Below are 13,411 nucleotides of genomic sequence, written 5' to 3'. Positions count from 1 at the left end.
GTTCAAATTTGACCCGCTTTTAGCTGAATCGGTGGAAATTTGTCTTTTTCATGAGAGGTGGATCAAAACTTTTTACACCCAACCATTTGGTCAATTGTGCATTAAATATGGCCTAGTATTTTTGAAAAATGATTTGGTCCAATTTTTCAACAATTATTTGGAAGGTCCTTCACAAAAAAACCTCCTTTTGGGCACTCAAAAAATGGAAAATGGTTTTTTCATCCAAAGAAAATGAAAACTTCCTTAGGCAACACTGTTTGCCATTCCAATATGCACCCTTGTGCACAATATGAGATCATTTGAACAAACTATGCCATGGATGTGGCCACAAGATTGATTATTTGGCTTGAAAGCCATTGATCTCCACACGTGATAGCTCGTTTCTGAGAACACTTTTTAAAAATAATTGTCGTATTACAAGTTTGTTATTTTTCCTGGGAACTTGGCCACATTTAATGATACAATGCGAAGGTTTCCCAATTTTTTGATTTTTTTGAATTTTTTATGCCCGTTTCAAAATGCGGTCAACACGGCGGGAATGCCCGTTCCTAGCTAGTGGTTGAATCTTGAATTTTTTTGGTGTTTCTCTGATTAAATAGGTACTTATGTAACTAGAAATGATTTTTGGAAAAAATAAATAGCAAACTACGAGGCAGCTGCATTTCAAATTTGACCCACTTCCACCTAAATCGGTGGAAATTTGTCTTTTTCACGAGAGGTGGATCAAAACTTTTTGCACCCAACCATTTTGTCAATTGTGCATTAAATATGTCCTAATATTTTAAAAAATTGATTTGGTCCAATTTTGCAACAATTATTTGGGAGGTCCTTCACAAAAAACCTCCTTTTGGGCACTAGAAAAATGAAAAATGGTTTTTTCGTCCAAAGAAAAATGAAAACTTCCTTAGGCAACATTGGCAGCCATTCCAATATGCAACCCTGTGCACAATATGAGATCATTTGAACAAACCATGCCATGAATGCGGCCATAAGATTGATCATTTGGCTTGAAAGCCATTGATCTCCACACGTGATAGCTCGTTTTTGAGAACACTTTTTTAAAATAATTGCCGTATTACAAGTTTGTTATTTTTCCTAGGAACTTGGCCACAGATAATGACACAATGCGAAGGTTTCCCAATTTTTTGATTTTTTTTGAATTTTTTATGCCCGTTTCAAAATGCGGTCAAAACGGCGGGAATGACCGTTCTTAGCTAGTGGTTGAATCTTGGAATTTTTTGGTGTTTCTATGATTAAATTGATACTTATGTACCTAGAAATGATTTTTGGAAAAAATAAAGAGCAAACTACAAGGCAGCTACAATTCAAATTTGACCCGCTTCCAACTGAATCAGCGGAAATTTGTCTTTTTCATGAGAGTGGATCAAAACTTTTTACACCCAACCATTTGGTCAATTGTGCATTAAATATGGCCTAGTATTTTAGAAAAATTATTTGGTCCAATTTTGCAACAATTATTTGGGAGGTCCTTCACAAAAAAACCTCCTTTTGGGCACTCAAAAAATGGAAAATGGTTTTTTCGTCCAAAGAAAATGAAAACTTCCTTAGGCAACATTGTTTGCCATTCCAATATGCACCCTTGTGCACAATATGAGATCATTTGAACAAACTATGCCATGGATGTGGCCACAAGATTGATTATTTGGCTTGAAAGCCATTGATCTCCACACGTGATAACTCGTTTCTGAGAACACTTTTTTTAAAATAATTGTCGTATTACAAGTTTGTAATTTTTCCTAGGTACTTGGCCACATATAATGACACAATGCGAAGGTTTCCCTATTTTTTGATATTTTTGAATTTTTTCTGCCCGTTTCAAAATGCGGTCAAAACAGCGGGAATGACCGTTCCTAGCTAGTGGTTGAATCTTGAATGTTTTTGGTGTTTCTCTGATTAAATAGGTACTTATGTAACTAGAAATGATTTTTAGAAAAAAAATAGCAAACTATGAGGCAGCTGCAGTTCAAATTTGACCCGCTTCCAGCTGAATCGGTGGAAATTTGTCTTTCTCACGAGAGGTGGATCAAAACTTTTTGCACCCAACCATTTTGTCAATTGTGCATTAAATATGTCCTAGTATTTTAAAAAATTGATTTGGTACAATTTTGCAACAATTATTTGGGAGGTTCTTCACAAAAAAACCTCCTTTTGGGCACTCGAAAAATGAAAAATGGGTTTTTCGTCCAAAGAAAAATGAAAACTTCCTTACGCAACATTGTTAGCCATTCCAATATGCACCCTTGTGCACAATATGAGATCATTTGAACAAACTATGCCATGAATGCGGCCATAAGATTGATCATTTGGCTTGAAAGCCATTGATCTCCACACGTGATAGCTCGTTTTTGAGAACACTTTTTTAAAATAATTGCCGTATTACAAGTTTGTTATTTTTTTTAGGAACTTGGCCACATATAATGACACAATGCGAAGGTTTCCCAATTTTTTGATTTTTTTGATTTTTTATGCCCGTTTCAAAATGCGGTCAAAACGGTGGGAATAACCGTTCCTAACTAGTGGTTGAATCTTCGAATTTTTTTGGTGTTTCTATGATTAAATAGATACTTATGTACCTATAAATGATTTTTGGAAAAAATAAAGAGCAAACTACAAGGCAGCTACAGTTCAAATTTGACCCGCTTCCAACTGAATCGGCAGAAATTTGTCTTTTTCATGAGAGGTGGATCTAAACTTTTTACACCCAACTATTTGGTCAATTGTGCATTAAATATGGCCTAGTATTTTAGAAAGATGATTTGGTCCAATTTTTCAACAATTATTTGGGAGGTCCTTCACAAAAAAACCTCCTTTTGGGCACTCAAAAAATGGAAAATGGTTTTTTCGTCCAAAGAAAATGAAAACTTCCTTAGGCAACAATGTTTGCCATTCCAATATGCACCCTTGTGCACAATATGAGATCATTTGAACAAACTATGCCATGGATGTGGCCACAAGATTGATTATTTGGCTTGAAAGCCATTGATCTCCACACGTGATAGCTCGTTTCTGAGAACACTTTTTTAAAATAATTGTCGTATTCCAAGTTTGTTATTTTTCCTGGGAACTTGGCCACATTGAATGATACAATGCGAAGGTTTCCCAATTTTTTGATTTTTTTGAATTTTTTATGCCCGTTTCAAAATGCGGTCAACACGGCGGGAATGACCGTTCCTAGCTAGTGGTTGAATCTTGAATTTTTTTGGTGTTTCTCTGATTAAATAGGTACTTATGTAACTAGAAATGATTTTCGGAAAAAATAAATAGCAAACTACGAGGCAGCTGCGGTTCAAATTTGACCCACTTCCAACTGAATCGGTGGAAATTTGTCTTTTTCATGAGAGGTGGATCAAAACTTTTTGCACCCAACCATTTTGTCAATTGTGCATTAAATATGTCCTAATATTTTAAAAAATTGATTTGGTCCAATTTTGCAACAATTATTTGGGAGGTCCTTCACAAAAAACCTCCTTTTGGGCACTCGAAAAATGAAAAATGGTTTTTTCGTCCAAAGAAAAATGAAAACTTCCTTAGGCAACATTGTCAGCCATTCCAATATGCACCCTTTTGCACAATATGAGATCATTTGAACAAACCATGCCATGAATGCGGCCATAAGATTGATCATTTGGCTTGAAAGCCATTGATCTCCACACGTGATAGCTCGTTTTTGAGAACACTTTTTTAAAATAATTGCCGTATTAAAAGTTTGTTATTTTTCCTAGGAACTTGGCCACATATAATGAAACAATGCGAAGGTTTCCCAATTTTTTGATTTTTTTTGAATTTTTTATGCCCGTTTCAAAATGCGGTCAAAACGGCGGGAATGACCGTTCTTAGCAAGTGGTTGAATCTTGGAATTTTTTTGGTGTTTCTATGATTAAATAGATACTTATGTACCTAGAAATGATTTTTGGAAAAAATAAAGAGCAAACTACAAGGCAGCTACAGTTCAAATTTGACCCGCTTCCAACTAAATCAGCAGAAATTTGTCTTTTTCATGAGAGTGGATCAAAACTTTTTACACCCAACCATTTGGTCAATTGTGCATTAAATATGTCCTAGTATTTTAGAAAAATGATTTGGTCCAATTTTGCAACAATTATTTGGTAGGTCCTTCACAAAAAAACCTCCTTTTGGGCACTCGAAAAATGGAAAATGGTTTTTTCATCCAAAGAAAATGAAAACTTCCTTAGGCAAAACTATTTGCCATTCCAATATGCACCCTTGTGCACAATATGAGATCATTTGAACAAACTATGCCATGGATGTGGCCATAAGATTGATCATTTGGCTTGAATGCCATTGACCTCCACACATGATAGCTCGTTTCTGAGAACACTTTTTTAAAATAATTGTCGTATTAAAAGTTTGTTATTTTTCCTAAGAACTTGGCCACATATAATGAAACAATGCGAAGGTTTCCCAATTTTTTGATTTTATTTTTATGTTTTTATGCCCGTATCAAAATGCGGTCAAAACGGTGGGAATGACCGTTCCTAACTAGTGGTTGAATCTTGGAATTTTTTTGGTGTTTCTATGATTAAATTGATACTTATGTACCTGAAATGATTTTTGGAAAAAATAAAGAGCAAACTACAAGGCAGCTACACTTCAAATTTGACCCGTTTCCAACTGAATCGGCGGAAATTTGTCTTTTTCATGAGAGTGGATCAAAAACTTTTTACACCCAACCATTTGGTCAATTGTGCATTAAATATGGCCTAGTATTTTAGAAAAATGATTTGGTCCAATTTTGCAACAATTATTTGGGAGGTCCTTCACAAAAAAACCTCCTTTTGGGCACTCAAAAAATGGAAAATGGTTTTTTCATCCAAAGAAAATGAAAAATTCCTTAGGCAACATTGTTTGCCATTCCAATATTCACCCTTGTGCACAATATGAGATCATTTGAACAAACTATGCCATGGATGTGGCCACAAGATTGATCATTTGGCTTGAAAGCTATTGATCTCCACACGTGATAGCTTGTTTCTGAGAACACTTTTTTAAAATAATTGCCATATTACAAGTTTGTTATTTTTCCTAGGAACTTGGCCACATATAATGACACAATGCGAAGGTTTCCCAATTTTTTGAATTTTTTTGAATTTTTTATGCCCGATTCAAAATGCGGTCAAAACGGCGGGAATGATCGTTCCTAGCTAGTGGTTGAATCTTGGATTTTTTTTGGTGTTTCTCTGATTAAATAGATACTTATGTACCTAGAAATTATTTTTGGAAAAAATAAATAGCAAACTATGAGGCAGCTGCAGTTCAAATTTAACCCGTTTCCACCTGAATCGGCGGAAATTTGTCTTTTTCACAAGAGGTGGATCAAAACTTTTTACACCCAACCATTTGGTCAATTGTGCATTAAATATGGCCTAGTATTTTAGAAAAATGATTTGGTCCAATTTTGCAACAATTATTTGGTAGGTCCTTAACAAAAAAACCTCCTTTCAGGCACTCGGAAAATGGAAAATGGTTTTTTCGTCCAAAGAAAAAGAAAACTTCCTTAGGCAACATTGTTTGCCATTCCAATATGCACCATTGTGCACAATATGAGATCATTTGAAGAAACTATGCCATGAACGTGGCCATAAGATTGATCATTTGGCTTGAAAGCCATTGATCTGCACACGTCATAGCTCGTTTCTGAGAACACTTTTTTAAAATAATTGCCGTATTACAAGTTTGTTATTTTTCCTGGGAACTTGGCCACATATGATGACACAATGCGAAGGTTTCTCAATTTTTTGATTTTTTTTGAATTTTTTATGCCCATTTCAAAATGCGGTCAAAACGGCGGGAATGACCGTTCTTAGCTAGTGGTTGAATCTCGGATTTTTATTTGGTGTTTATATGATTAAATAGATACTTATGTACCTAGAAATGATTTTTGGAAAAAATAAGGAGCAAACTACAAGGCGGCTACAGTTCAAATTTGACCCGCTTCTAGCTGAATCAGCGGAAATTTGTCTTTTTGATGAGAGTTGGATCAAAACTTTTTACACCCAACCATTTGGTCAATTGTGCATTAAATATGGCCTAGTATTTTGGAAAAATGATTTGGTCCAATTTTGCAACAAATATTTGGTAGGTCCTTTACAAAAAACTCCTTTTGGGCACTCGGAAAATGGAAAATGGTTCTTTTTCGCAAAGAAAATAAAAAATCCCTTTGTCGATTCTGTTTACCATTCCAAGATGTAAACTTTTGTAGAGTATGATATCACTTGAACAAATATTTGGTAGGTCTTTTACAAAAAAACTCATTTTGAGTACTGAAAAATGGAAAATGATTTTTCCGTGACCTATTTAAAAGGTCACAAAGTCTTTGAATTGTTTGTTGCGTTCTGATTGGTCCATAGGCATATCACGCGCATCATGCATCAGACACCGTCGGATGCTCCCGGATCCAACGGCGGACCTCATCCCCTCACCCTCTCACCCACGTAGCCCTCTCACCCCCTCACCCACGCATCCCCCACTCCCCACCGTTCCACCCCTTCTCTCCTGCACCTGCACCCGCTCGCCAAACCCTAGCCGCCGGCGCCCCCACTCCATGGTCGTCGACAGCGAGGAGCCCGAATCCCCATGCCTCCCTGTCCTCAAGTGGGTCATGTCCCCCGCCATGGCCACAACGGGCCTTCTGGATCCGCGCCATCGATGAGCTGGATCCATGCCTCCTCGCGCCGCCGACGTCTGCCCGATCCAGATCGACACCACCACCCTCTCATCGTCATGCGCCAAGCGCCGCCACCACCATCAGATCGCGGAGCATCAAATTTTATGGCATCCCCAGCGCGGCCAGCCTCCGTCTCCGGCCCTTTCGCCGTCGCCCCGGACCTCGCCCGCTGCTCCTTCGACCACACGCTCCGCTGAGAGGTCAGCTCCTTCTCCATCCATCCGTCCATCTGCGCCAGATCTGTGCCTGCTATATGCTGCTGTGTTGCTCCTTGCTTACGAGTAGTAGGCCCCAGGACTACACTGCATATCGAGCGCGCGCAGCGACCGCTGGGTCTGGCCGCCGCCCTCTACGGCCTGCCTCGTCCTGATTTGCCACGATGACGGCGGTCATGTGCATGTCCTCTGCCGCGCCTTGTGCTGGATTGGGAGCTTCCCTGCCATTTCTAGGTGTAGGAGGTTGAAATATGCTACTCTAGTTTCCATGCTTCATTTCTGCCTACTAGCGAGATCTCTATATCATTCATTAGGGGCTCATGGCTCCTGCTGACAACTAATTGCTTGCACCAAAAGTCAGGACAATTGTTCTAGGTGTGGGTGCCTTCCGCTTCTGTCTTTTGTCAAACTATTCATAAACTTGTTATATTTCATTTGACACGCATAGTCCGGTCAAACTATTCATAAAGTAGGACTGTAGCTTCAAGTTTGTATATAAAACATCTATGTCCAGTTTGATGATGTGTGCTGTTTGTTTCTTACTGGTAGCTGTGGATACTGTGGCTACACATTAAACTTGAGCTCCTTAACACGGAACACGGCCAACATTGGATCCAAGTATGGGAAGCAGATCAGGAAAGGCATCATCTCATTCTTTGTGATTTTTTCTGTTGTGTGCCTTGAAAAGCATGGTTGCAACCATTCCTAAATTTTTATTCCTGTTCGATTTGGATTTGGATGCAGCAGGTGCTCTGCTCTTGCACATGTCTGGTGGCGTCTCCGGCGCAGCGGTGCTTCTTGAGGTGACTGGCATGACGGCAGCTGTGTATGGCGGTGACCACAAGCTCTCCGGTGAGCAGCTCCCTCTCCTACCTAGTTCCCTTTTCTACTCCTATAGCATTTCTCTGTTGGTTTAGAACACTAGCAACATGAGTAGTAAAAGCTTACTGATGTAGGAGTAGTGAAAGCTTCGTGGTTGATCCTGATTGCTAAACATGGGAGATGTGTCTTCTTTTGCATATCAATTACATAGCTATGCTTTGTGATTAAGTGAACTATTGTAATCTCTGTAGTATCTTACAAGGGGAAAGCAAAATTGCTTGTGTCAATGCTATTTAGATTTTTGTCGTGTGTACTACTTTGAAACGTCGGTCTATGGCTGTTGAGTGTACCCATGACTGACTTGTTATCACCTCGATTGAGAAATCTAAAAGAAACTCACCAGTTGAATTGTTTTTGATACCTGACAGCCACCGAGTGTTTCTTGTGTAGATAGGGGAAAGAAAAATAAATTGAATTTCAAACTTTCCACAGTCTAGACAAGTTGCTTACATGACTGACTATATGTCTTGTTAAATTGGAGGGTAAGATTGCAATTTATGGTGGGTGGGAGTGACTGAAGTTTTGCATGAAGATGGCAGATTTTATACCATTTTCTTGAACTTTTGTGACTCTTTTGATTTGATCTTGTTTCAATTTGATGTGGCGCATTTGGTGGTGATATAACTGTATCATTGTGTGTGCGTTTGTTGCAGCCTGGGGCAGAAGCAGAAGCTGGTTCCTAAGTGCCATGGCTGACTAGTGGAGCTCGGCGACAAGCTGCAGATTTGTAGAACAGAGGACTCAGCTGGGCTGTTGACGGCAACCGAGGTATGCTCTCCTCCTCTCCTTGCGTCTGGGTAGTTGCTAATTAATCTGAAGGCATTCAAAGTTGAAATATGTACACTTGTTACCACCAAGTTAGAAGATTTTTCTTGGCTTGTCTATTATGTTGTAAAGAGTATATGTGAAGAAGAGAAAGATTGGAATTTGAAGAGGATGCTCTACGTAATAATGTCCAGAGTCTAGACAGGTTGCTAGATGTGACTTACGTATTATATATCTCATGTTAAATTGAAGAGGATTTTGTTGTCATGTGTTTGCGTTGGAATATACTGTTCAGTCAATCTGTATAGGTCCTAGCGGCATCTTTTGCTAAGGAATATACTGTTCTTATATAGTCAATCTATGTTTTCTCTCCTGTGATGTTAATTATTAGTTTCACCTGCCCTTATGTTTACCACCTTCCTGTTTCCCGGTGGTTTCCGAGTGGTTGTTGTTCTGAACTTGTTGTTTGTTGGTTGGTTATTGTCAGGGGCGAGTTCCGCGTGAAGTTCAAGCAGAAGAACCCCAAGAACAAGTCGGTGGCCACCGTAAGTCCCTTCCAACAAAAATCCCACTCCTGAGCATTTTCCAATATGGTTTAATATGCAAACAACAAGAGAGCTAGTGATGCTATGTTAAAATTAATGCGTACTTGTCAATTCTAGCTTATATTTGTGTCTTGCGAACCTATTCTAATTAATGTGTATACTACAAGCCCTTGTTTTCCTGTCTAAATGCATGCACAAAATTTCAGTTATCTACTGAAAAATTGTTCATGCATTTTTCAGTTTCTCAAATACAAAATAGCTTTCTCCTTTCAGTTCATACATTTTGTTCATAACCATTTTGTTTTATAACATGCAGATGATTGCCTCATTCATGTTTTGACATGAGCTCTGGGGCGAAGTTGGAAGAAGCAAGGCATGGAAGATCTAGGCATGCATGCATGCTCTCTTATCCCTCCTGCTCCTAGGGAGATGCAGGACTTTGTTGTAATGTTGCCCTTGGAATTTGGATGTACTCCTGATTTTGCTGAGAATTTGATGTATATGTCCTTGCTAATTGTTATTCAAATGCTGGGAGTTATGTACATATTCTTAGAATAATATTGTTTACTTGAAATGCATTTCTGTACTGGAAAATATATTGGCATTGAATCTGGTTTGTGGAATGGATACCTGACTTGTGGGACCCATTTATGAAAGTAATTTGAGCAATTTTGAAATTTCTGTCAAGTGGGCCCAATGTGTGAGATGATGACAAGTGGCACCCATTTGATTGATGGGACCAGCTCTAAAATATAATGGCCCAAACAAAGATCAAAAGAAAACCTGCTGTTAAAAGGGCCATGCAAAGAAATCAAAGGCTGAATTGTTGGGCCAGACCCATGTAGCTAATAAAATCACAGAAAAAAATACATTGAAATGGCCGAATTGTTGGGCTAGGCCCATGTAGAAAATCGAATTGGACCGGGCTGAATCTTGTGCCACATCAGATTGCCACATTGGATGCCTACATGGTCTGGGGAGGTTGCTAGTGACCAAAACGCCACAGTAGATGTGTTTTGGTCATAAACGTCTACGACCATTCCAGAAGAAAGGTTGCTATAGTCAGTCTATGACCGCCAGCTTTTGACCTTATGTTTTTGGTCACAAAAAGGTCAGAAATTGAAAACAGTGACCATTCAGCGACCAATAGTGCCGGTCACAAGTTGACATATTTCTTGTAGTGGCACCCATGTGGAAGAAGAAATCTATATTTTGGGACATGCCCTATTGGAAAGACCTAGAGGTCCACTCCGAAATCGACGTGATGCATGTGACATAGAATCTTTGTGTGACCCTGCTTGGCTTCTTGGGCGTGTATGGGAAGACAAAAGATACACCTGAGGCATGGGGGGACCAGCAACGTATGCACAGAAAAGACGACATACATCAGGGTCATGCAAGCTACGCTTGTCGGTGTACTAGAATAGGGGTACCCTAGTACCCCGAACTTGTGCACGGGCAGTTGCAGCACCCCGCGGCAAAGGCTTGCCGGGCGAACGCCAAGATCCCCCAAGGTTCCCTTGGAGCCATCCAAGAACAAAGTATTTAAGCTAAGGAGACAAGACCCCGGCAAGAGGAGCTTGCCGGGAAGGCCAACCAAGGCGCTCCAAGGAACTTGCCGCGACGCGCCACGCGCTCCGGCAAGGCAACAAGGCCTCGGCAAGAGGAGCTTGCCGGGAAGACTAAATCAGGTACCCCGAGGCCCGTTGAGCGATGAGCTTCTGAACCCGGCGAGATAACAACAGCGGCAAGGCGCTTGCCGCGGCAGGCGGCCACTCTGCGCCCACACTCCAGCGCTTCCACCAACGTGTCGCTCTTGGGGCCTCTCCGGGCGCGCGTGGCGGGAGGCTGTGCAGCCAGCTGTGCGCAGTGGCATGTGAAGCTCACAAGATCTCCATCGTGGCGAATGGTGGCGCCCCTAACGGTCCTTTTCTGCACTGTTCGGGCGACTCAGACGAGCATTTAATGCCCTTGTCCCCTGCCGTCAGAGTTAGGTAGGGTGCACTGTACAAGCAACTGTATCAACTACCTCACTTTTTACGTTTTTACCCTCCTCTGCGTTGCCACCTGTCGGTGACCCCTTTAGCATATAAAAGGAGGCCCATGCGCAACATAGAGGGGGTTCGGACAGTTTGCTTCGATTCATTCGTAGCCCAGAAAACATCACACTCTCTCGCTCGAGAGCAAGAACACCAGATAATACAACCAGACAAGCAGCAGTAGGAGTGTTATCTCTCTGGAGAGCTCCGAAGCTGGGTAAACTGCTCGTGTGCCTCGCCTCGATCTGCTCTTCGTGCGACCTCCGCCCCCCGCCGAACCGAAAGGGGCCCGGTCCGCCAGCCCCATAGGTGTTCGTGGATCAGTTTCCCCGACATCTTTGGCGCGCCAGGTAGGGGGTGTTGAGATTGTGTGAACCAGATCCAGCGTTCACACGAGCTAGATCTTTATTCCCTTCATCAACATGCCACCGAAGAAGAAGACTTCGGCGGCAGCCGCTCCATCCATGTCACTTCCGCCACCGTTGGAGCAAACGAGTGGTGGGATGGACGCCGGCGGAAGAAAGGACGTCGACGAGGAAGCTCATGATGCAGCCAGGTCCAAGAACAAGGCTGCACAAACCTCGGCGACTATACATGTTCCACGCCACTCTCAGGAGGCGCAAGATCAACGGCGTCATGGCACTAGCAGTGCCATACGCATGATAGCCCAAGACCAAGCTGGTGGATCTCGGCGCGCTCAAGACCAGCATGCACGCCAACGTGCTGGCACGAGCGGGGCATGGTCGCCTGGACGGGATACTGCTCCTTCTAACATAGTTAGAAGTTCGAGCACGTCCCGCTCCTCGCGCCGTCCGCCACTGCCACCCACCACTCCAGCAGAAGCTTTGGCGCGAGCTCAACTTCTCCTAGATTACCCTTCGACGTCAAACAAGATCGACGAATGGAGGGCCACCATTCAAAGTCTCATCGGCTACGCCAACGGCGACACTCCACGGCAGTCGAGCGCGTCGCCGCCGCGACAAGGTTGCCGGACGCGAGCCGGTGGCGACGAAACGGTCGGAGGTGCGACTACCATGCAATCACCGCCCCGAAGGCCAAGATCGCCGACTCGCCGGATCCACCTCGACAGCGACTCCACTGCATCGTCAGATCCACGAGCTCGTCACGATCAGCGCCAAGTTCTTCATGATCGACAACAAGAAGACGCTCGAACCCGCATCGAGCACCGAAGAGAAGCGCAACGTCAATCCGACAAGCGCGTTGGGCCCTCTGTTCACATGCATGCGCCAGGGGAACCAGGCGATCTGCCGTACGCGGTAGGTTGTCCTGCGTTCACTCGTGAGCTGCGGCAAGTCCAGTGGCCCAGTACAACGAACTTCAAGCCAGACGTACCGGAGAAGTACGACGGCAAGACGCATCCGTCAGAGTTCCTCAGCATCTACACCATTGCGGTGCAAGCTGCCGGGGGACGAGATGACAAGATCCTTGCCAACTACTTCCCGCTGGTGCTCAATCCCAACGTCAGATCCTGGCTCATGCACTTGCCGGACAACTCCATATCCTCTTGGGCTGATCTGTGCCATCAGTTTGTCGGTGCCTTTACCAGCGGACACAAGCCTCATGGCCAGGAGAGTGATCTTCATCTGCTCGCCCAGAAGGAAGGAGAGCCCCTGCGCAAGTACATTCAGAGATTCAGTAGTGTGCAGCACCACATCCCAGACGTCCACCCTGCCGCGGTGATCAGCGCGTTCCATCAGAACGTGCGGAACCACATGATGCGGGAGGAAATGGCGATGTGCAAGATCAGGGACGTCAGTGAGCTATATGCACTGGCCGACAAGTGTGCGCGTGCTGAGGAAGGGAGGAGACTCCCCGGAGAAAATAAAGGAGCGGGGGGATCTGACAGCAAAGATGCTGCCCCGACAAGGAAAAACCGGCGGCGGAACAACAGAAGGAGGAAAGGCAAAGAAGTGCTAGTTGTTGAGCAGTCCGGCAACGGTGGTAGCGCCAAGGAAGCCAAAGCTGGTGACTCCGGCAAGGAGGTTGCCGCGGAGGTGGCGGTCACCGACAAGCAGGACGGCACCAACAAGCAGTATTGCAAGATTCACCGCACCAAGGGCCATGATCTTCAGAACTGTAAGAGAGTCGAGCAGCTTGTTGAGCAACAGAAAGCTGAATATGAGCGGTGCGACAAAGAGAAGGCCCAGGAAGGAGCTGGTGGATCCGGCAAGAAACGTCCCGGCCGAGGAGGACGCCGCGGCAAAGCCAAGCAGCGGCAAGGAGACAGACCTCCCCGTG

At 43.2% G+C, this 13,411-nt stretch overlaps 1 pseudogene; it reads left to right on the top strand.

Annotated features, from left to right (window-relative positions):
• The window catches only part of LOC119298656, a 96,718-nt pseudogene extending 86,224 nt beyond the window's left edge, over nt 1-10,494 (top strand).
• Nucleotides 10,495-13,411: the final 2,917 nt, after the last annotated feature.

Source organism: Triticum dicoccoides, chromosome 5A, assembly GCF_002162155.2.
Source record: "Triticum dicoccoides isolate Atlit2015 ecotype Zavitan chromosome 5A, WEW_v2.0, whole genome shotgun sequence".
Taxonomy (NCBI): domain Eukaryota; kingdom Viridiplantae; phylum Streptophyta; class Magnoliopsida; order Poales; family Poaceae; genus Triticum; species Triticum dicoccoides.
The sequence above is the reverse complement of the archived record's forward strand: the minus strand, read 5'-3'. Positions and strand labels throughout refer to the sequence as shown.